Genomic DNA, 21,543 nt, shown 5'->3' on the forward strand with positions numbered 1-21,543 from the left:
GATAATTTTTTTTAACCGAGATATAACGGCTAACGAAAAAAATGATTTTACCTGTTTCTTACCTAGCGATACTGCGCCACCTTTTGGCTTCACCGCACAGCAAGCTGCTAAAAAGATCAAGTGCCCTTCTTAGTTAAATTTATAGAATGGACGGGTTATATTTAAGCCTCCAAAAGTTCAATACTAAATAAAACCTAGGATGTGAAGGAGTTCGTCATTCTTCGCTAACCTCAAACTCATAACTTTAGCATCTCGCCGGAATCGAAGTATGGCTGGCAGCAGCGTCGGATGACCTGCCTCGTTTACCGATTCCATCGTCAAAAAACTAGTAACCTTCTAAACGTCAGGGGTGCAAGCTTCCAAATAGTCGAAACAATGAACTTAGTTCTCCCCATTTATTAAATTGCGGTCGAAGTTATTAGGCCAAGAAATAACGAAGACCAATTTGCTTTTCCTAAGCTGCAAACATCACAAGTGCGAGACAGCAAACTAAAATCATGATTACATGAAGCGCGCCATGTGGGCCTCTAATTGCTTTTATCTATGCAAGTGGAGCTTGAGCAAACATTAAAATACCTGCATCTGTCTGCAATGGGGAGGAAGTGAGAGTCCCAACTTGACTTGCCCCTGTTTCTGTACATGGCCCCCCATGTCGACTTTGCTTTCGCTAACGCAGAGTTCATTTCTGCATCCAGACCAAAATAACCAGTTGTCGGATATTTTTCGGTATATATCCAAACTAAATCTGGGATTTATGTGGGAAAGCTTCCGAAGGTGCAAAATGAGGCCACCCACATTACCACTGTGCACCCTACTTTTGTCACAGTGGGGTAAAACTATAGGATGTGCTCACGCAATGCCTAACTGGACCATTTGTACGCTCTTTTTTGAGGGCATGTGCAATTAGAATGAGAGGTAAATTTAGGCAAGCTCAAACGAGGACGCCTTACCTAAACGCTTTAGATCCACGCGAGGAGTAATGCAGCTGGAAGGCGGCGTGCCCGAATGCTACTCACAGCTGTCGTTTGGAGGCAATTTAAAGGCACATCGAACTGCAAGTGGACATTAGGTGCAAAGACAACACCCATCCTTTTTGAGGCTGGCAACACAAAATAGATTTAAGTCCCTCAGCTACTTTGGCGGTTATTAAACCTCGCGTGTCCGCATGATAACTGTATTATTCAGAATTGTTTAAATGAGTGGTGACGCAATCTAAATGCGAGCTCTTTTCGCGAAAAATAGCGCTAGCCCCTATAGGCCTGCCGAATCAATGCCGTTGTGGGTCCCGCATAGACCGTAGTGGTTTTTGACTCACCAGAGTGTCTGCATATATATGTGCACACGTTCTTTCTACGCCTAATTTATAACGGTGCCGCCATGTGTTTGTTACTAATAGGGGATTGTTTGACAAGTGTAAGCAGCTTTATTTGAATGGAAACATTTTATAGCTTTGGCTGCGGCGCTCATGCAAATTGCGCCAAAATGTCTTCATCATACATTTCGTCGGTTTGCCGCAGTGGTTACGGCGCTCGGCTACTGTTCACAAGGACGCGGGACCGAATCCCGGCCTAGGTGGCCGCTTTTTGTTCTAGGCGAAAAGCAAGGCGCCCGTGTGCTGTGCGATATCAGTGCATGTATAAGAACCCCAGGTGGTCGAAATTTCCGGAGTCCACTACGGCGTCTCTAATAGCCCAAGTCGCTTTGGGACGTTAAATCCCACAAAGCCAAAAACCAATCTTCATCACTGTGGGCGATTCCTCTGCCCGAGGGATGCGCATGACAAATACACAGTGGTCCGTGTAACAAACATCTTTAATCTCACAGGGGGTCGTCCAAGGCGGTGCGGGGTGTGAAACCGCACCCAGCGCATGGTTCAAGGAGGGCCCACTTAACCAGGGGGTACCCCCCTAGTTTATAGTGGTTTGTGGCCCATCATAGTGACCAGCGCGGCCATGCTAGCCATCTTCAACGAGTCTGGATTGGAGCCCGCTGCCCAGGCCTGGAGTACGGGCCTCAGGAAGCCAGTTGTGCCCGGGGCGGAAACGCCTACTGCAAAGGGGTCGCAGTACATCCAGCACGGCAGCACGTGGAAAGGGGTTAGCGATGTAGAGTAGCAGCTCAGGGCCGCTGCCAGGCGTATCCGTGGCCGAGCCCAGCTTCGCTGTGACTCCAAGGATGTGGCCGCTGCCGGAGAGGGACCAGCCGGAACAGTCCCGCCATGCCTGCTGCTTATCCCGTCCCTCGGACCAGCTGAGATGGCTTTCCTGCCAGAGCCAGGCGATAAGCCTTCATATTTTACGCCGACCCGGGCTCCGACATGGACACGGCCCGGCTGTTGGCCGAGCCCGGGTCGGACGCTGAGAGGGGTGGGAGATGTGGGGCCCTGCCCCACATATCTGTAGGGCCCGTGGCGCGCCGCGCATTCGAAGGCCGCGCCACTCTCCCTGCGCGCTGCCTGTTTCCCTCTCCCCACTCGTTCGGGAATAACCGGTCCCGCGCGAGGGGGCTATAAAGGAAGGCACGAGCCACCGTCTCGCCCTCTCTTCGTTCCTGCTTCTTCCCTCCTGGCGCTTCTCCACGGAAGACGACCCGCAGGCTGCAACCCCCCGGACGACGACCCCGCACCGCCTTGGACGACCGCCTGTGAGATTAAAGATGTTTGTTACACGGCCCGCTGTGTATTTGTCGTGCGCATCCCTCGGGCAGAGGAATCGCCCACAACACACGGATATCTTTTCCTTTTTTTTTGCTGTCGCCATGAACAGCCTGCAACTCTCTGTACACCAATAGCTTTCAGAACACACAACTTAACTACCTGTACCATGTAAAAAATTATGTCATTGAAGCTACACGGACGATATAAAATTATTCCGAATTTCAATGTGGCAGCTGCTTGGAAAGGGCGGCAGATATATATAAAAATGTGGGTAGTTGCTGGATAAATGTCGATAAAAGGCTGAACGCTGGTAGCAATAAAAAAGTGGCCATGAACTTTGATTTCGGTGGCCACAGCACAATTTCTTGGAGTTGAGTTCAAGGCTAGCCCGTCCAAAAATCTCGATAATGTTAAAGAGGCGAGAGAGATGGCTATTGAAAATGAACGAGAAAACAATGTTGTCGTCTGAGAAACAGGAGCAAGTCGTCCACCTGGAACCGCGTATTAACGAGTCCATCATCCGCTCGAAAGTGGCAGGAGGCGTTAATAATTACAAAAGGCTTGACTTGGTGAAGGCCATCAGGAGTAACGAGCACTGTTTTCTCACGGTCCAGTTTATCGACGGAAATTTGCCAGTTTCCAGAAGTTCAATAGAGGAAGAGTAGCTGACCCCATGTAAGCAGTCAAGCTTGTCGTCTATGCGCGGAAGAGAGCACACGTATTTCTTGTCAACGTTTTGAGGTGGCCGTAGTCTACGCAGAATCACCAGCTATGATCTTTCTTCACTAGCACAACAGGTGACGCCCAAGGAATATTCGAAGACTCAATATCATCGGCCAGCATCTTGTCGACATCACGCTGAATCACCTGACGCTTCGTAAGGAAGACACGGTACGGTTGCTGGCGAATAGGAGCGGTGTCACCGGTGTCGATGCGGTGGTTTATAAAGACGTTTGGTCTAGAGGCCAGATTCCAGTTAAAAATGCCGCTATAGGGCAGCAACAGGTTGTAGAGCTTCTCGACAGAATTGGTTTGCAGGTCGGCCGAAATCATATCGGAAACTGGATCAGGATGGGAAGAGGACGACTTAAAAAGGGCTGGTAAAGCAGAGGGTGCGGGGGAGGCCCGAGTGTTCGTGCTTAAAGTTCAGAGTCGCTCAGCGGAGACAGGTTAGGTAAAGAAATTCCTTTGGGGAGAATTCGAGGCGACATTCTGAAGTTGATGATTAGGAGAATAATGTGATTCTGAGAAACGTGTACAATAAGGTGAGGGAGAGCGACGTGACGCTACAGGACGACGTCTGTAATAGGGCGCGCCAGATAGTCCCCATCATGGATGGGTACGAAAGGGAACATAGGAGTGTAAACAGCTTCAGGAAGGAAGAGAAAATTTTTAGCTGAGCGATCTCAAGATGAGGAGGCGGGGTGGTGATGGAGTCGGGAAGGTGGAAGCAAAGAATACCCGTCGAGCAGTGAATAAGAGCTGAGTGAACGGTCAACAAACCAAGGTGAAGGATCAGATCATGAGGGCATTTCAGGAGGACAGTGAATAACACTGGTGAGTGAAGACCAGGAATGGGTATTTGGGCAGCACAAATGCCAAGCATGACAGCGGTGCTGCCATTAGCGACGCGGACAGTGGACGGTGAAGAAATGAGGAGCTGAGAATGGGCAGTTGTCAATAACGACTGTAATAGGAACACCGTTTCCTCAAGCACTTCGACAGTGGCAGCGGTGAACTGAGCATTTTCAGTCCGGGTTGCAAATGCAGCGTCGCCAAGGGGAGCTGCATAGGCTTGTTTCCCGAAAAGCAACCTGTATATGACGGTGAATAATTGCGGCGAGGAAGAGTAGAGCTGAACGTTGGGCATGCGGGGAAGGGGACCGGGTGGGAACACAAGTGTAGCAAGATCAGTACGGGGTGGGTTGGGATGAGGAGAGGAATGGCGCGGTGCAGATTCAAGTGCGGTTGATGTAGTAGTAGACTGGGCGCGAAGGCGAGTACCAGCGGTTGAGGATGTGACGGGATATATGGCCAACGCGGGAACAAATGAAGCAGATTGGGCGATCGTCAGTGGTCCGCTAGTCATTAGGATTGTGGTAGCGGTATCGAGGCACGAAGCTGGTTTTGGAGGAGGCAGCAGCTATCACAGGCTGGGTCGGAGTTCACGGTGTCCAACAAGGGGCCGGAACCAATCCCATATTTGCAACAATATGTCATTTTTTGTGTCTTTCTTGTTTTCACAATTCTTCTGTAATGAGTTTCCTCAATAATGGAATGAGTTGTATTTTTCATCATTTTCATTGTTTTTTTTTTTTAAGTTGTCATCTGCATGACGGTTTATATGCTTTTATACTGTACCTCCCCTACAAAAATGCCCTCATCGGGCGTTGTAGGTATCTGTATAAAAAATGTAAGAATAAAAACAAAACCCCAGACGAAGGATATGGTAGGCTGGGAGTTGTTTGTCAGCTGCGATGCGAAAAGAGCAGGACGCCAAGAGATGAATCCTCAACAGACAATACAGGTCAAGTGATTATTAGAAGGCTGGTGGAGAGTAGCCTGGACATCACAGGACGAGCTAGAAGCTGTCTTGGGCAGACGTAAGGAAAACTGCAATAAGTGCTTTTGTTTCCCCAGCTCGTAGCGCCGGCACACCTGTAGAGCAAACAGTTCACACAGTCCACAGTAGAGCAGTGTTTGCATAAGAGCAGATTGAAAGCGTCGGAGGCAATACCCTTTAGTGTATAGCTCACTTCGCCAGCCTCAATCATAACCGGGTTAGTTTGGCACAAGGAAAAGACGACATATATGTAAGAGAAATAGGACTCGTACGATGTCTGGGGGCGGGAAGTGAGCCCTTTCATGGCGGCGAAGTGCCGATCAATACTTTCGCCGAAGAAGTGGAGATTTCGCTTCCATACGTACCAAGATGTCAGCTCTGCTTCATGAGTCTCAACCAGACGCACGCGGTGCCGGTCAAATAAAATATAACATTTGCGAACTTGATTGTTACATCCCAGCCGTTGGGATGGCTTACGCACTCGTACAGGGCCAGCCACTCTTCCACATCAACATCGTCGGTCCCGCAGAAGGTGCCCGGATCCCGAGGGTGAGCCATGACAACAGCTGGGGTTGAGGTCGTAGAGGTGGAAATATCTTTAGGCAAGGTGACGGTACTGATGTGGCGACCACTGCGGAGATCCAATTTGTTTCGGGATGCATTAATTCCCCTCCGCCAAAATGTGATGTGTGGAAATCACACAGTAGGGGATAACACTTGTCCCGACTCGATGAGTACTGCTTCACAGCTTAACTATACACTCTGCATCGTCTTCGTCAGTCAGACCAAAAGCTTCGTCTTCCACTTCCTCAATGCGCCAGATAACAATATATACGGCTGCTGAATCACTTAGGAAGTTTTTGGTGGCATTTTGGAAAAGCGAAGCCTTCTATTGGGGTCACCTAGTTTTGTATCTTCACTAGTATAGCCTTTACTCTTGACGTACGCGCCTCGAAATGAGGATGATCGTGTTAGGAAAGCTTACTACCGCTGCTCGTTTTACAAAAATAACCTACTGTCTTGCACACAGTAGTACACCGGCCCATAACTTTAGCGCTCTCATGACGGCGGAAGTGAAGCATCCCCAGCTTTTCCTCCAGGTAAGATTAAAGAACTCTATGACTCCAGGAGTAGACGTTAGCGCGGCTTTGCGGCCCATACTTAACAGCCTCATGGGGAGGGCTCCGATTTTGCAACCACAACGTCTTCTATATCAATGTAACTTGTTATTTACTGGTACAACGAAGATCCCACTTTGGCAAACAAAGCATTTGAAAACCCAAGCCATTACTCGAATCGATGCAAGGTTGTAGGCGCTGCGCGAGATCATCCGTTTGTCCAGAATGGAAGAGGAGCGATGTGCGCAATGATTTGGAAACCAGAAGATGCGACGGTGAGAGGCAGCGATAAGAGAAAAAGTAGCGCGAGAAGAAGCTGTGTAGTGAGGACGGAGCGACAGTTGCTAAGCTGCAGAGGTATACCGGTTGTTCATGGCGGGAATGTACACAGACGTCTGCGAGGATCTAGAGATCTCAAATATTGATGGTTCACGTCAGCGATGACCAGAAGTTCCCCACAGGCAAGGTAAATGCTCTGAGACAACAGCAGTATTTGGTTAGGAAATCTAGGTTTCTTCCATCCGTAGGGATGCGTTGCTCATGCATCCGGAGCAGGAAGTGCGTTGTGTCGACAGGTATTAGAGTATCAGACATGAGCAGTAAAAAAAGGGCGCAGTTCAGACCAGTGGGCTTGCAAGAATGCCCGTCGTCGCTTTGAAACGGAAGAAACACCTAGAAATAATGAATACTGGTAACAGATTAAGCTTGAATCTAAGACACGAAATATAGAAGCAGAGTGCACTAACACGAGCGATACTGTCAAGGGCTCCAGGTGGAAATTCCGAACATAGAAGAGGGTGTAAAGTAATGACGGAAAGATAGATGCACAAACTCGAGATATCAAATCATATAATGACATGAGTAAAGAAGAACCTAATGGAAGATTACAGATTAAGAGTGAGGAATGTATTGCACAGCAAAATATCCAGAATAGGTTCCAGTGCTATAAGCATACAGTCGAGTGTACACGTTGAGATGACGGCGCATGTTAGAATTACCCCACGTACAGTTGCAGAAAATTATTAGTTCAAGTAAAAAGATGACCGGACCCAAGTTCGATTCTTGTTCCGTGAAGTGCAGCGGCTCTGGCGAATTATTGAGGCAACAGGCTACTCTTTATCACTGTGATCAGGCGGACCGTGCACCTTGCCTCAACTTTTAGACAAGAGAAATTAGATCTGTATAATGGAATCAAACTTGAGGAGATAAGGATAATTTAACCCGCAGCACGCGCTGAGTTGTGAAGGAAATTGCGGGCAACAGAGGTAACACTTAACTGCTGATCTTGAGTTGAGCGAAATTGTGGCTGCGTTCCTTGCGATGCGCCAGCTTTGAGACAGTTGTCGGGGAGATCCATGGCGTAGGGTGCAGTATGAAGACACGTACGTATGACTTACTCGGTGAGTTGTGACTCTAGTCAACTAGGGAATCAGTTGAAATTTGAATGGCTGTGCAGCGATTGCCGACAATTATCGAATAACGAAGGCTCATGGGCGAGTCCGCCGTCATTGCGTCTGCATGCGCGCTGTGCTTTGTTTTCTTGCTAGAGCCTTGTAGCTTACGTTGGGCACTTAAGATCATTTGCATAGCACAGGCGTCGTGTAGCAGGTACGTACGCCGGTAGTGGAAGAAGACGGTTAGAAGGCTGATTTCCATCAAGGCTCAGCTGGGAGATACGGAACCAAGTCGCTATGCAAGGGGTTCTGGATTGTTACAACCACAATATTGAGTATATCCTGTTTTCACTGTTTGGGTTTGACTATCAGTTCTGAAGCTCATAGTAAACGTGTATTGTGCCGGTTTTACCTCATATCTACGACGTGAACATGTGCAACTCCTGTGCACCGAAAGGTGAACGAAGGCTTGCAGAACGCCTGTGACATTTTCCTGCATAAATTTTAAAGTTTCTGCGCTGGTCATTAAACGTTATTGATTAAATGCATTGATCTATGGAATTGATCATTTACGGTAAGTCCGCTTTACTTGAAGGCTTGCTTTCGAACCAAAAGGTCTCGTTAGCACACTCGCATTGAAGAACAAACAGAGGCACGTTCCCTTTTTCATCCAGCAGTTGTATTCACGATGACTCAGGGAGAGCTGTCGAAAGGGTTAAATAGCTGTATACCTCCCGTTTATATGCAAAAATAGAGACTGAAGGGACTAGGAAGTGTCCAGAGCATTGCTACTGAAGCATGACTGGATTTGACCCATTTTTACGCTCCCTCCTTGAGACCCCTTTATAACTCGGAAGTGCGAATCCGCTGTAAAAAAGCGGCTTCTTTGCTTAGTTTCAGTAAATACGGGTCGTAGTCTGGTAGCGAGACCTTTTGGTTGGAACAAAAGCCTTTCTCAGAAGCTCTCTGGTATCTTGACACGTGATTGATTGGCTAAATTTGCTCGAGCTGCATGAATAAGACGGCTAATTATTACCAAGAGTGCATGTTACAGTACAATATTGTTGATATTATAGCAACAGCAACAAGAGGCAGATATTTAATACTTAAATTTATTTCCTGCCTAAACTACCGTGGTGCCTGTGTTATGCGAGCACTCTGAGCACATGTTTTATCAATATTAAGGTAGAACGCTGCCCTTTCACTTGTTGGGGCATTCCTGTAAATTTCTACCGGACCTGCTGTGGGCTAGTAGGAATGGATCTTCGACTGTATAGTAGAACCTGTAAAAGTGGATTAAGGGGATGTCATTGTTTGATTAAGCAGGAGCCGGTGACTACCCGTTGATGTCATGGGTGCTTCAACCAGTGCCAAACCATCCCAGACTAAATTTGCTGTCTCTTCTCTTCTGTCACCTTGCAATGTGGTACAGCTGTCTGGTGTCACTAGCTGTGTCGAAAAACATACGCCAAAAACTGCTGCTATACAGCTAGGCAGTATATCTCCATGGGGATGACTGGAATCAGATCAATCCACCAAAGATCTTTCATTCCCTATTGGAAAACGCAGTGCCACTAGGAGACACTGGGCCAGTGTCATGCCTGATTATCGGACCAGTGTGGCACTGTATACTGGCGCACTGGCTTACACTGGCGTACTGGGTGACACTCTGCTGGCACAGTGGCAGTAGCTAGCCAGCATACAGAACACACGTGATACTAGCATGCAGGACACAGTACACCCTGCACAGAAGCGGGTGATGCCCTGTTCCCATTGACTGCAACATAGAGCTTCGCATGATATATGCAATTTTATTTTCACACATTTTCTTCTGACGGCCCACGCGACTGACTTCTGCAAATATATCACCAATGGCTTTCCAGTCTGAGATCATTTTGGCAGAGGACACGTCACTTGGGTTTTCAGTTACCACCTTTTGTATTAGATCTAAAAAAAGACAAGATATGCATAAGTAACGGAAGAAAAATGGTGTTTACGGTCATGGTTCAGATTTACACTGGGGATCTGCCACTACTAAATTTAACATTCATTTCACAGGGGTACAATAAGATGAAATAGGATTTGTAGCAATTTTTGGAGCAGCAAAATCTTAAGTTTTGAGCAGTAAAATCCGTATTTGGAGCAGCTCACAGGAGAAAAAAAAACCTGCACTTTGCAGAATGAATTTAAATTTTGGAGCCATTAACCGGAGAAGAAACCTTACCTTCGGGGCAAACAAACAAAAAATATGTGAATATCGGACTGTATGGATGTGATCCAAAGGAAATCTAGCAAGGGCCACCTATCACAGGCGCTTGGCATATTTCGTTCCGGAATCCGGCGTGCACCTCTTTCTGTAAGCGTTTCGTACCACAAGGCGTGGCATCAAACAAAAAAGAATGTTAGCCATACAACCAAGGTTAATTTTTCAACTTCGCAGCACTAAAAAAGATACAAAAGCTGGAGAATGAGTTCTTTTTTTGCATCTAGCGCGGTTTGACAATCTTATTCAGAGACTCTTGCTTGCAAGACTATTAAAACAATATTTTACTGTCTGAGAAATCCACAGCTTGTGTCGCGCGACGACAGCTCCGGTAGAGATTCAAAGCCGTAACTGCTATCAGCTTGTGCTTAAATGCGCATAAAGACCGCATAAAAACAACCTTGCTGCACATGAATAGCGCAACAAAATACAGTAAACTTCCAGAAGCCACATAAAAAAATCTAGATACACCCATTAAAAGCATGTGGTGCTTAAAACAAAGCACAGAAGTATTATCGCAAAATCAAAAATACTACCACGGCCCTTTTAGCAGTACAACGCAGTAGCAGTGGTGCCTCGTTACAAATGGCCACTTTGCATTAAAAGGATGCTTCACCGCATGAACCGTGACCCGTGCGTTGAAGCATCCTCAAACCGCAACAGTTCAGCGTACTCAAAGTGGAGGAAGCACGTGAAAGGAAAATATGGGTAGGCGTTAGAACGCATGAAGCCATCTCAAAATAAAAATAAAAGGCCAGTGACATGCTGGAGTGTCTGAAACGTCACGACTGGCTATATCACGGTCGTAGAAAGTTGTCCCTGAGCATGGCAAGTTTTTGCCGCCATTCGGCGCATTTTGGCGAAAATTCAGCAAATTTTGCGCACGCAGAATTATGCCGCTGTATCAAAATGGCGCAATTGGCACAGCTGTTGCAGCCCTGATTTCAGCAACAAGCATAAAACGAAACTTAGTCATGATTACCGTCACTTTCTCAAGGGTTGCCGGCATCTCTGGAACACTGCCTGCAGTCCTTATGCAATGCTGGCCCATGAGGCTTCTCTCTCAACTCCGCAGAGGCCCATAAATACCATCACCATTTCCCGCTCTACTTTTGTCTCATTTTTCTTGCTTGTGCTTAATTGAACTTTTCCCTCGTTGATGTACAGATTCGACCCAAAGTGAACCTTCAAACACATAATTGGCACACATAAAATATGTATATATAGAGGGTGGAAAAAAGAGGCACAGTCATTCATTCATAATGAGAATTTGCAACACTAAGATATGTTCAAAAAGTACTTCAGTGGTTGTTTATGTGGTTTAAAGTTACAAAGTGACTGAGGCTCTAAGAGACGCCACAGTGGAAGGCTTTAGAAATTTATACCACCTAGGGTTCTTTCACATGCAAGGCATCGCACAGCGCAGTGGCGCCTTACTTTTCACGAACTTCGAAAAGTGCCCACTGCCACCAGAATTCGATCCTGCATCCTTGAGTTCAGCAGTCGTTGCTCGGAATCAGATCGCGAGACAGCCAATTGCAGAAGGCTTTGAGGTATTCAACTTCCAGTTTTGGCTTTTTTTGCGAGACGTATTTCTATAATCTGTTTTGGACGAAGGAAGATTCTGCAGACGATCACTTCATTTCGTCCGTGCACATACGAGGGCATCGAGTCGGTTGATTGGTAGGGTAATAAGGGAAAACAAAGGTTACAGAGTGGCTAGATATTGTTTACTTTCGAAAGGAGCTGGAGGAAGTCACTGCTTGCAATGGAAATCTGCATCGATGTGTAGGAGCACACCACGCACAAATGTGATGTTTAAATTAGAAACCCGATGTGTTACATGAAATTTCATGACTGTTATATCGTACTTCATGCTGTTAAGTGTTACAAATGGAGCATTAGCCTAACTGTACTTCCCTAGACCGAACCGCGAGGCAGCAGTTACAGAGCAACGCTGAAAACGCGCCGCTCTGTTGCAGCCCCGTTGTTTGTGCGGTGTGCACCAGTGGCGGTGACAGGCGTTAGTATAGTAATGGCACAACGTATCACCAAGGATTGTCGCTTCACGTGGTTACGACTTAAATGTTAGCTCCTTTAAATCGCTTAATGTTACTTAAATAACATTCCCCATCCAGCTTGGCATCAATGCAACTAACCCAGCTTTTTAGCTCCTTGCATGCAGTCAGGTGGCCGACAGACAACTGAGACTAGACAGTGGATGTTTGCTGGACACGCATGCATTGACTAGTTACTGCATTTTTGGCACTGACTACTTATTTGTGCTGCTTTGTTTACAAATTCATGCTGGCCGTGTTCCTGCTAAATGTGTGCACGGGCCGAAATTTTAGCCTGGCCCAGCGCAACCTGGTGCTTGGATTTAAGGCCCGGGCCTGGCCCGTCATTCTATAATTGCAGTTGAAGCGATGAAAAAGAAGAAAATAATTTCACAATGATAAGTTTCTCCAAGCTCTTAAATGAGTTGTCACATTTGAAATGACAAATGTGCTCAATATATGTGGCACAGGACATAAGTAGAATTAACTTAGTGCGCAAAAAAAGTTATCAATTGAATTGAGGCATTTGCGGCGCTCCTGAATAGTGAACCTGGCGGCGCTGAAGTTTCTTTCGTTGCTACAACTTGTGGTTGGAGAGACTAGCACGTTAATTGATAGGAAAACAACTTTTCGGTAAGCAGCCTGTTTGCTTCTTGGAAAGTGCGCTAGCTCTAAAGCTAAAAAAGGGGTTAATTTTGTGGCCAAGTACTCGGTGAGCTCACCTGGCTCACCATATGCCTTTCACATGAACGTTTCGCAGCAACAGGAACAAGATGTGTAGTGTGGTAATCTTCGTCTTCATAGCCACTGCCATGCATCGCGTACTAGCGCGCTCGAGAACGAAGAAGTTGGTCGTTGTCTGTGTGAATCGCTACGCCTTACGCCGCGCTGCGAGTTCATCCCGAGCAGCTGATCCATCGGCGTTAACTGAATAAACACACCCCTACAATTGGTGAAGGTGCGGGGTGCGTTCCCGTCCACCCTGGAACTAGAACTAAGAAGCCGCACATTACCCTCTGCTTCCAGTATGCCGGACGACAATGCCTCGACGTCAGCGCCACTCCCAACCACCGTGCTGTGTTCTGGAGCTCTAAGGCGGCGTGATCCGTGCCTCTTCAGTGGCACAACCTACCAAGACGTCGACGACTGGTTGTCGGCATGTGAGCGCGTCAGTAGTTACAACAGATGGGACGACGCTACCAAGCTAAGTAACGTAATCTTCAATCTGACTGACGTGGCGAACCTCTGGTTTCGCAACCATGAGGCAGACCTGCCATCTTGGTCTGCATTTAAAAAGAATTTTTCGGAAGTGTTCGGCCGCCCTGCAGTTGGCAAGCTCCGGGCAGAACAACACTTGCGTGAGCGCACTCAGCATGCCGAATAGTCGTTCACCAGTTATATCGACATCGTGGACCTGTGCAAGCGTGTCGATCCGCTAATGTGCGAAGCGGATAAGATCGAAAACATTATGAAAGGAATCTCTGACGACGCGTGCCAGATGCTCTGGGTGAAAAATCCTGCCAAAGGTCAGTGACCTTATCAAACATTGCCAGAGCTACGACGTGCTTCTTAACAAGCGCGCTTCTACCCTGCGTTCCTGTTACAGACGACGCCACCTCTATACTGGCGCTGGGCGCTTCTACCCCATCAGAGGACAGCCCTTTCCTTCGACAAATCAAAGCCTTCGTTCGAGAAGAGGTCGCCCACCAGCTATCACTGGTCCCTCAGTTACAGGACACTGGCCGCCTTGCTCCTGACATGGCTCGGTCTTTGGCCCCTACCATACGGCGTGCTGTGCAAGATCACATCGCTGATGTCCTTGCGCCCAGCGCCATGCTCCCGCCCAGCCCTGTGCTGCCGCCCAGCCCCGTGCCGGCGCAAGTAACGGCACCACTGACCTACACCCAAGTTGCGGCCAGGCCGCTAATGCCATCAGCATCTCTTTCCTACCAGGCCGCTCCTTCCAACCTTCCTTCGCCTTTGCCTGGGTCTGCATTCCATCTCCCTATTCCAAGGGTACGCCAACGCCCTACGAACCTTTGGCGTACCGCGGACAACCGGCCAATCTGCTATTTTTGCGGGCTGCCGGGCCATGTCGCACGCCTTTGCCGTCAGCGCCTTCCACCTTCTCGACCTGACCTCTGGAACTACTCATACTATACAGACCAGCCCTCGCCGAGAACTCCGGCCGGTTCCGACTTTGTATCTCGTGACAGTCAAACGTATACAACACGCCGATTATCGTCCCCTCGTCGCCGTTCCCCGTCTCCTCTTCCCCGACGTTCTACCGGCGCTGTTGAGGGAAACTAAGAGTCGCAGTTCCCAGGACAAGAACTGCGCTTTGTTCGAACTCTTCAAGTCCTCCGTGTTCTCCCGCTAACTAATACAAGTGTTTGTCGACGGCATCGCAGTTCTCCCTCTTTTCGACATGGGTGCTGCCGTATCCGTCATCAGTGAAGCTCTCTGCCGTCTTCTTCGTAAGGTGACCACCGCGCTTTCCGACTTTTCGCTTCGCACTGCCTCATCACAGAGCATTCATCTCTCAGCGGCGTGCACGGCCCGTGTTCGCATCGATGACGCCTTATACACTAACGAGTTTATTGTACTGCCTCACGGCTCACACGGCATCATCCTGGGCTACGACTTCCTTTCCAGTCATCATGCCGTTATTGACTGCGCCCGCGCGGAAGTTTCCTTTTTACTTCTTTGTGATACCGTCTTGTGTGACGTCCCTACACGCTCTGCAAAACTCCTTGTCGCCAATGACACAGACATTCCTCCCTTTTTTGCTGCCCTCGTTCCACTCTCCTGTGAAAGCGCTACTGCTTCAACTGTCTTCTTCACACCTTCCGACGCCGCTTCACGCCATCCCTGCCTCCTTCTTCAATTTGCGGTTCTCAAGTTCGAAGATGGCCTTAGTGCAATGTACGTCTCAAATCCGTTTTCGTGCCCGTCCGTCCTGCTACGCGGCGAGTGTCTCGGTCGTATAGAAGAACTTGATCCCGCGCGTGTAAATACTCTTCCTGCTATGTCTACTTCATTAGACGTTAATGTTCTCAGCTCTGGCGATATAGCGACCGCTTCGACACCACCCGATGTTCTTCAACAACCTATTTACGTAGATCTTCCACCCGCACAACGCGATCAACTCGCTGCTCTTCTACAGAACTTCACTCCTGCCTTCGACCTTCCTCACACTGCTCTGGGTCGTACGTCTGCCGTTACGCACACAATCGACACTAGTACAAACGCACCTTTACGACAGCGTCCTTATCGCGTGTCGGCCTGTGAGCGCCAAATCATTTCTGATAACGTAGACGACATGCTTCGCCGGGGCGTCATACAACCATCTAACAGTCCATGGGCTTCTCCGGTTGTTTTGGTCACCAAGAAAGATGGTTCCATCCGGTTTTGCGTCAATTACCATAGGCTTAACAAAATCACGCGCAAAGATGTCTATCCTCTGCCGCGAATCGACGACGCCTTGGACTGTTTACAGGGAGCCGAGTATTTCTCATCTTTGGATTTGCGTTCTGACTACTGGCAGGTACCAATGGCTGATGATGACCGCTCGAAAACTGCCTTTATAACACCGGATGGCTTATACGAGTTGAATGTTATGCCCTTTGGCCTCTACAATGCCCGAGCTACTTTCGAGCGCCTGATGGACACTGTTCTTCGTGGACTCAAGTGGCAGACCTGTCTTTGTTACGTGGATGACATCGTAGTTTTTTATACCAACTTTTCTTCTCACCTTCTCCGTCTAAAGCATGTCCTTACACGTCTCGCCGATGCTGGGCTTCAGTTGAATTTGAAGTGCCACTTTGCCGCTCGAAAACTCACCATTTTAGGCCACGTAGTCTCTAAGGATGGCATTTTTCCCGACCCCGCCAAACTTCGCGCAGTTGCAGAGTTTCCAAAGCCAACCTCCCTGAAGCAGCTCCGGAGCTTTATCGGCCTCTGCTCCTACTTTCGACGTTTCATCTTGAACTTCGCCTCTATCATCGCTCCTCTGATTCATCTCCTTGCCGGCAGCTCCGACCTTTCCGCCTAGACTCCAGCCTGCGATAAAGCCTTCGACACTTTACGCCGCCTTTTGCTTTCGCCTCCCATTCTACGCCACTTTGATCCGACTGCGCCTACGGAGATCCACACTAATGCCAGCGGTATTGGGCTTGGTGCCGTTCTTACCCAACGTAAGTATGGTTACAGCGAGTATGTTGTGGCATACGCCAGCCGAACATTGACAAAAGCAGAATCTAATTATTCAGTCAGAGAAATGGAATGTTTGGCTATTATTTGGGCCATCGGAAAATTTCGTTCCTATGTTTATGGCCGACCGTTTTACGTTGTGGCCGATCACCACGTTTTGTGCTGGCTTGCCTCACTGAAAGACCCATCCGGTCGCCTTGCTCGCTGGGCTCTCCGTCTCCAGGAGTTTGACATTCATGTCATTTATCAATCAGGCCTGAAGCATACGGACGCGGATGCTCTTTCCCGCTTGCCATTGCCTAGAGATACTTTGTCTGACCACGTCTGTACCTACAATTTGTCGACTCTTGCCACTACTGACATGGCTACCGAGCAGCGGAATGACCCCTGGATCAATGCACTTTTGGATTTTCTCTCAAGTCCCACTCCCGGTAATTCATCTAAAGCGCTCGTCCGCCAAGCCCACCACTTCTCCATTCGTGACGGTCTTCTCTATCCACGCAATTATTTGCTTGATGGACGGAAGTGGCTTCTAGTCATCCCGCGTCATCTCAGTGCCGATATTTGTGCTGCGTATCATGGTGACCCACATTGTGCTCACGGTGGCGTATTGAAAACCTACACGCGCCTACATCTGCGATTTTACTGGCGTGGAATGTATCGCTTTGTACGACATTTCGTGCGCGCTTGCGAATCTTGTCAGCGCCGAAAAACTCCTCAGAAGTCCCCTGTTTCGTTGCAGCCGTTACCCTGTCCTGCTCGTCCATTTGACCGCGTTGGCATTAATCTCTATGGCCCTCTTCCTACTACTCCTGCTGGAAACCGTTGGATTATCGTGGCAGTAGACCATCTTACAAGCTACACTGAAACATCACCGTTACCCTTTGCCTCCGCAAAAGACGTTACTTTGTTCCTTCTCAACAATTTGATTCTTCGCCACGGGGCTCTGAAGGAACTGCTCAGTGACCGCGGACGCGTTTTCTTGTCCGAAGCTGTTGAGGCCCTACTGAAAGAATGCCGCATCATTCACCGCACCGCAAACGCTTCCACAAATGCTCTGAGCTATGTGCCGCTTCAAATGAGTCCATGTCAAAGCGGGAGTTTCACAAGTGATCTGTGACAGACGACAGCATGGCACGAATTTCAAAACGGATACCCAAACATCAGCGCTGGTGTTACCAAAGCCGAGACGCGAACTTGAAATCAAATAGCCCATAAGCTGCCCTTCTGCTCGGTCACTGATGGCTGCCAAAGATCCTTTCGCAGCGAGGAAGACAGGCGGGTCAACGCTAGAAAGAACTCTGAATCTCTCGCGTGGGAACGGCGCGGGAAAATGCTGTGCATTCTAGACACTTATCGCACTATGGCTGTATTCGCACTTTTGCAGACGTTGCTTGTGTTCGTGATCATGGTGTTCGGCCCGGCCTACCTAAGATAAATATACCTGGGCCCAGACCGAGCCAAAGGGCTTCTGAGCAGCCCAGCCCGTGCACAGCTCTAGAACCTACCTTAACTATAAAGCAGGCTTGCAGGTGCAGGTTAACTGCAAATGTTTTCCAGGGGGAAGGGGAGGGGAGGCAGTGGTCATTGTACAACAATGCGCAGTCTCCTCACGTAGTCCGCCATTCCCATAGTCATCAACGCTTGTCAAACAAATAAGGAGCCAACAGAAGGCACAGGCAAATCCACATCCATAGCATAGTCTTTATTCTCCATGCTATTGGTCGCTTTGTTCCGCCAGCAGTTGTTAGGCCTTTTGTCAGGTGCTGTTTCAAAACCCTATCAACACAGTTTGCACTGATGGCCTTTGTTTTGGTGCCATGAGTGTGACTTGGCAGCAGTCTTTCACAGCGAAAAACAAGCTAAAGGTTACAAACCAGTTCTTTTTTTACCTTCACGCGCAGTCTGCTAGCGCGTTCCTGCTCTCGACACTACGCAGTCAGGCGCGCGTGACAGGGGACTGCAGGACTGTGTGTCATGCGGATTCTCCGCGTTGAATACGTGTTTGTGAACGATCGTTTTTTAATGCTGTCGTTAACGCACTGTACCGTTTATGCATGGAGGTGTATGCTGTGCCTCGCTACCCATACCTGTCCTTGTTCCAGAGAGCACAACAACATTTTAAAGCGCACTGTTCTTATTTTGACGCAATATACGAAGGTAGTCGACCATGCAGGTTGCAAACTGTAAATCGCCGTTTATGCGCAGTGGCGGCGTTTTTTTCTGGGACTGACCTTCGCATAATTCACACGTTTCGCTTTTTACTTTTTTTGATTCTGCGAATGAGAACGTAAAATTTCGGACCAGACTCCATGATGTGAGATGTAACCGGATCTGAGAGATTCGCGCTGAAGGTTGCTTAGGCAAAACGCGTTTTCGGCCACCAGTGCCTTGTCTTTGGCTTTTGTTTGCCGTTCCTTAACAACAGTGTCCCCTTCATGGATCACTGCCTTGTAGTGGCGGAGGGGCTTGCGAAACTAGATGAAGTCGTGAGCTCTGCTGTGTAGGGCCACCCAAGATAAACAGGTCATGGCAGAGAGTTCTGACAAAATGTGATTCACTGGAGAAGGTAATGGCAACCCAGTCCAGTATTTCCTGCCAAGAAAACCCTATGGCCAGTCATAATACCATTAATGATATGGCGCCGGAAGATGAGCCCCCCAGGTTGGAAGGCGTCCCACATGTTACTGGGGATGAACAAAGGGCGATTCCTAGTAGCTCCAGGACGAATGAAGCGGCTGGGCTAAAGCCAAAAGGACGCTCAGTTGTGGATTTGTCGGGAAGCGACCGGAAAGTCCGATGTTGCAAGGAGATGTATCACATAGCAACATGGAATGTAAGATCTATGACGCAAGGTAAACTGGATATTGTCAAGCGAGAAATGGACAGATTGAACATTGATATCTTGGGTATCAGCGAGCTGAAGTGGACCGGAATGGGAGAATTTAACTCCGGCGACCATTATGTCTTTTATTGCGGGCACGAATCCAAGAGAAGAAATGGGGTCGCTCTCATAGTAAACAGAAGAATGGGCAAAGCAGTGCTAGGGTACAACCCCAAAAACGACCGAATGATTTCACTTCGGATCCAAGGTCACCCTTTCCACATAACAGTTATCCAAGTCTATGCACCGACCACTACTGCTGAAGAAGCTGACGTTGAGAGATATTATGCGGACCTACAATGCCTTTTAGACCGCACCCCATCATCAGACGTCGTTTTTCTCATAGGAGACTGGAATGCTAAGGTAGGGAGTGAAGAAATATCCGGAATTACAGGCAAGTTCGGTCTTGGTGAGCCAAATGAAGCTGGGCAGAGGCTAGTAAAGTTTTGTCAAAAAAACAACCTGACCATAGCGAATACTCATTTTCAACAGCACAAGAGGCGCCTGTACACATGGACTTCATCGGACGGTCTGTACAGGAATCAGATCGATTATATTATTTGCCGGCAGAGATGGAGAAGCGCTATACAAGCAGTAAAAACAAGGCCTGCGGCCCATTGTGGCACCGATCATCAGCTTCTTGTTGCCAAGATTAAGCTTCGATTGAGGAAAATGCAGAAAACTAGAAGGCCTTTCAGGTATAATCCGGATCAAGTTCCATTAGAATATGCTGCGGAAGTGAGGAATCGATTTCAAGAATTAGATCTAGAAGACAAAGAGCCCGAAGAGATGAGGACTGATGTTCGTGATATAATACAACAAGTTGCTACTAAGGTAGTTCCAAAGCAAAAGAAATGCAAGAAAGCAAACTGGTTATCTGAAGAGGCTTTGCAAATAGCTGAAGAAAGGAGGATGGCAAAAGTTATGGGGGAAAGAGAAATATACAAGGTTCTCAATGCAGATTTTTAGAAAATAGCAAGGAGAGATAAGAATGCCTTCCTGAACATACAGTGCCAACCAGCTGAGGACAACAGCCAATTAAGGAACACAAGAGCTCTGTATAAGACAATCACAGATATCAAAGGAAGCTTCTGTGCTAAGCTGGGCGTGATAAAGGACAAACGAGGCAAGGACCTCACTGAAGCCGCAGAGGTAAAAGAGTGGTGGCAGGAATACACATAAGAACTGTAGAAGAAGGACCCGAATGTGCAAACCCAACATAAGACGGTTGTGATCACTGATCTCGAGCCGGGCATACTGAAGAGTGAAGTTGAATGGGCCTTAGCCAGCCTTGCTAAGAACAAAACTGGCGGAATTGATGGCATTCCAGCTGAGTTGCTTCAAAACCTCAACCATGACGCAGTTAACATTCTGCATACATTATGTCAGAAGATTTGGACAACCCTGCAGTGGCCGCAGGATTGGAGGAGGTCAGCTTACATCCCCATTCCAAAGAAAGGCAGCGCCAAAGATTGTTCGAACTACCGCACGATGGCGCTTATTTCGCATGCTAGCAAGGTGATGATGAAAATCCTCCAAGGTAGGCTGCAGCAGTGTGTGGATCGGGAGCTTCCGGACGTGCAAGCTGGGTTTCGCAAGGGCAGAGGAACTAGAGACCAAGTTGCCAACCTTCGCTGGATCATGAAAAAAGCAAGAGTTCCAGAAACCCATCTACTTCTGCTTTATTGATTATGCGAAAGCGTTTGACTGCGTAGACCACAGCAGATTGTGGCAAGCTCTCCAAGAGATGGGAGTTCCAATTCACCTCATCTGTCTCCTCAAGAACCTGTATGAAGGGCAAGAGGCCACAGTCAGAACTGGGCATGGTCTTACTGATTGGTTTCCGATTGAGAAAGGAGTGAGGCAAGGCCGCATACTGTCGCCCTGCTTTTTAACCTATATGCAGAGTGCATCATGAGGAAGGCCTGTCTGGACGAGTCTTCAGCTGGAGTGAAGATTGCTGGAAAACGTATCAACAACCTTAGATATGCGGATGATACCACTTTAATGGCAGAAAGTGAAGCGGAACTCAAGAGACTTCTGATGCGCGTACAAAAAGAGAGTGAGAAGTTTGGGCTTAAACTGAACATTAAAAAGACAAAGATCATGGCGTCTTGCGCTATCAAGTCCTGGAGCATCAAGGGACAAGAAGTGGAAGCTGTGACAGATTTTCTCTTTTTGGGCTCCAAGATTACCTCGGAAGGAGACTGCAGCCATGAAGTTAGGAGACGCCTGCTTCTGTGAAAGAGAGCAATGGTTAGCCTTGACCGCCTAGTAAAGAGCAGAGACATTAGTCTGCCAACCAAGATCCGTATAACTCGTGCTATGGTCTTTCCAGTTGTGATGTATGGATACGAAAGTTGACTGTGAAAAAGGCTGACGGCCGAAGAATTGAC

Source organism: Amblyomma maculatum, chromosome 11 (assembly GCF_055883805.1).
Source record: "Amblyomma maculatum isolate TAMU_Amacu chromosome 11, ASM5588380v1, whole genome shotgun sequence".
Lineage (NCBI taxonomy): Eukaryota > Metazoa > Arthropoda > Arachnida > Ixodida > Ixodidae > Amblyomma > Amblyomma maculatum.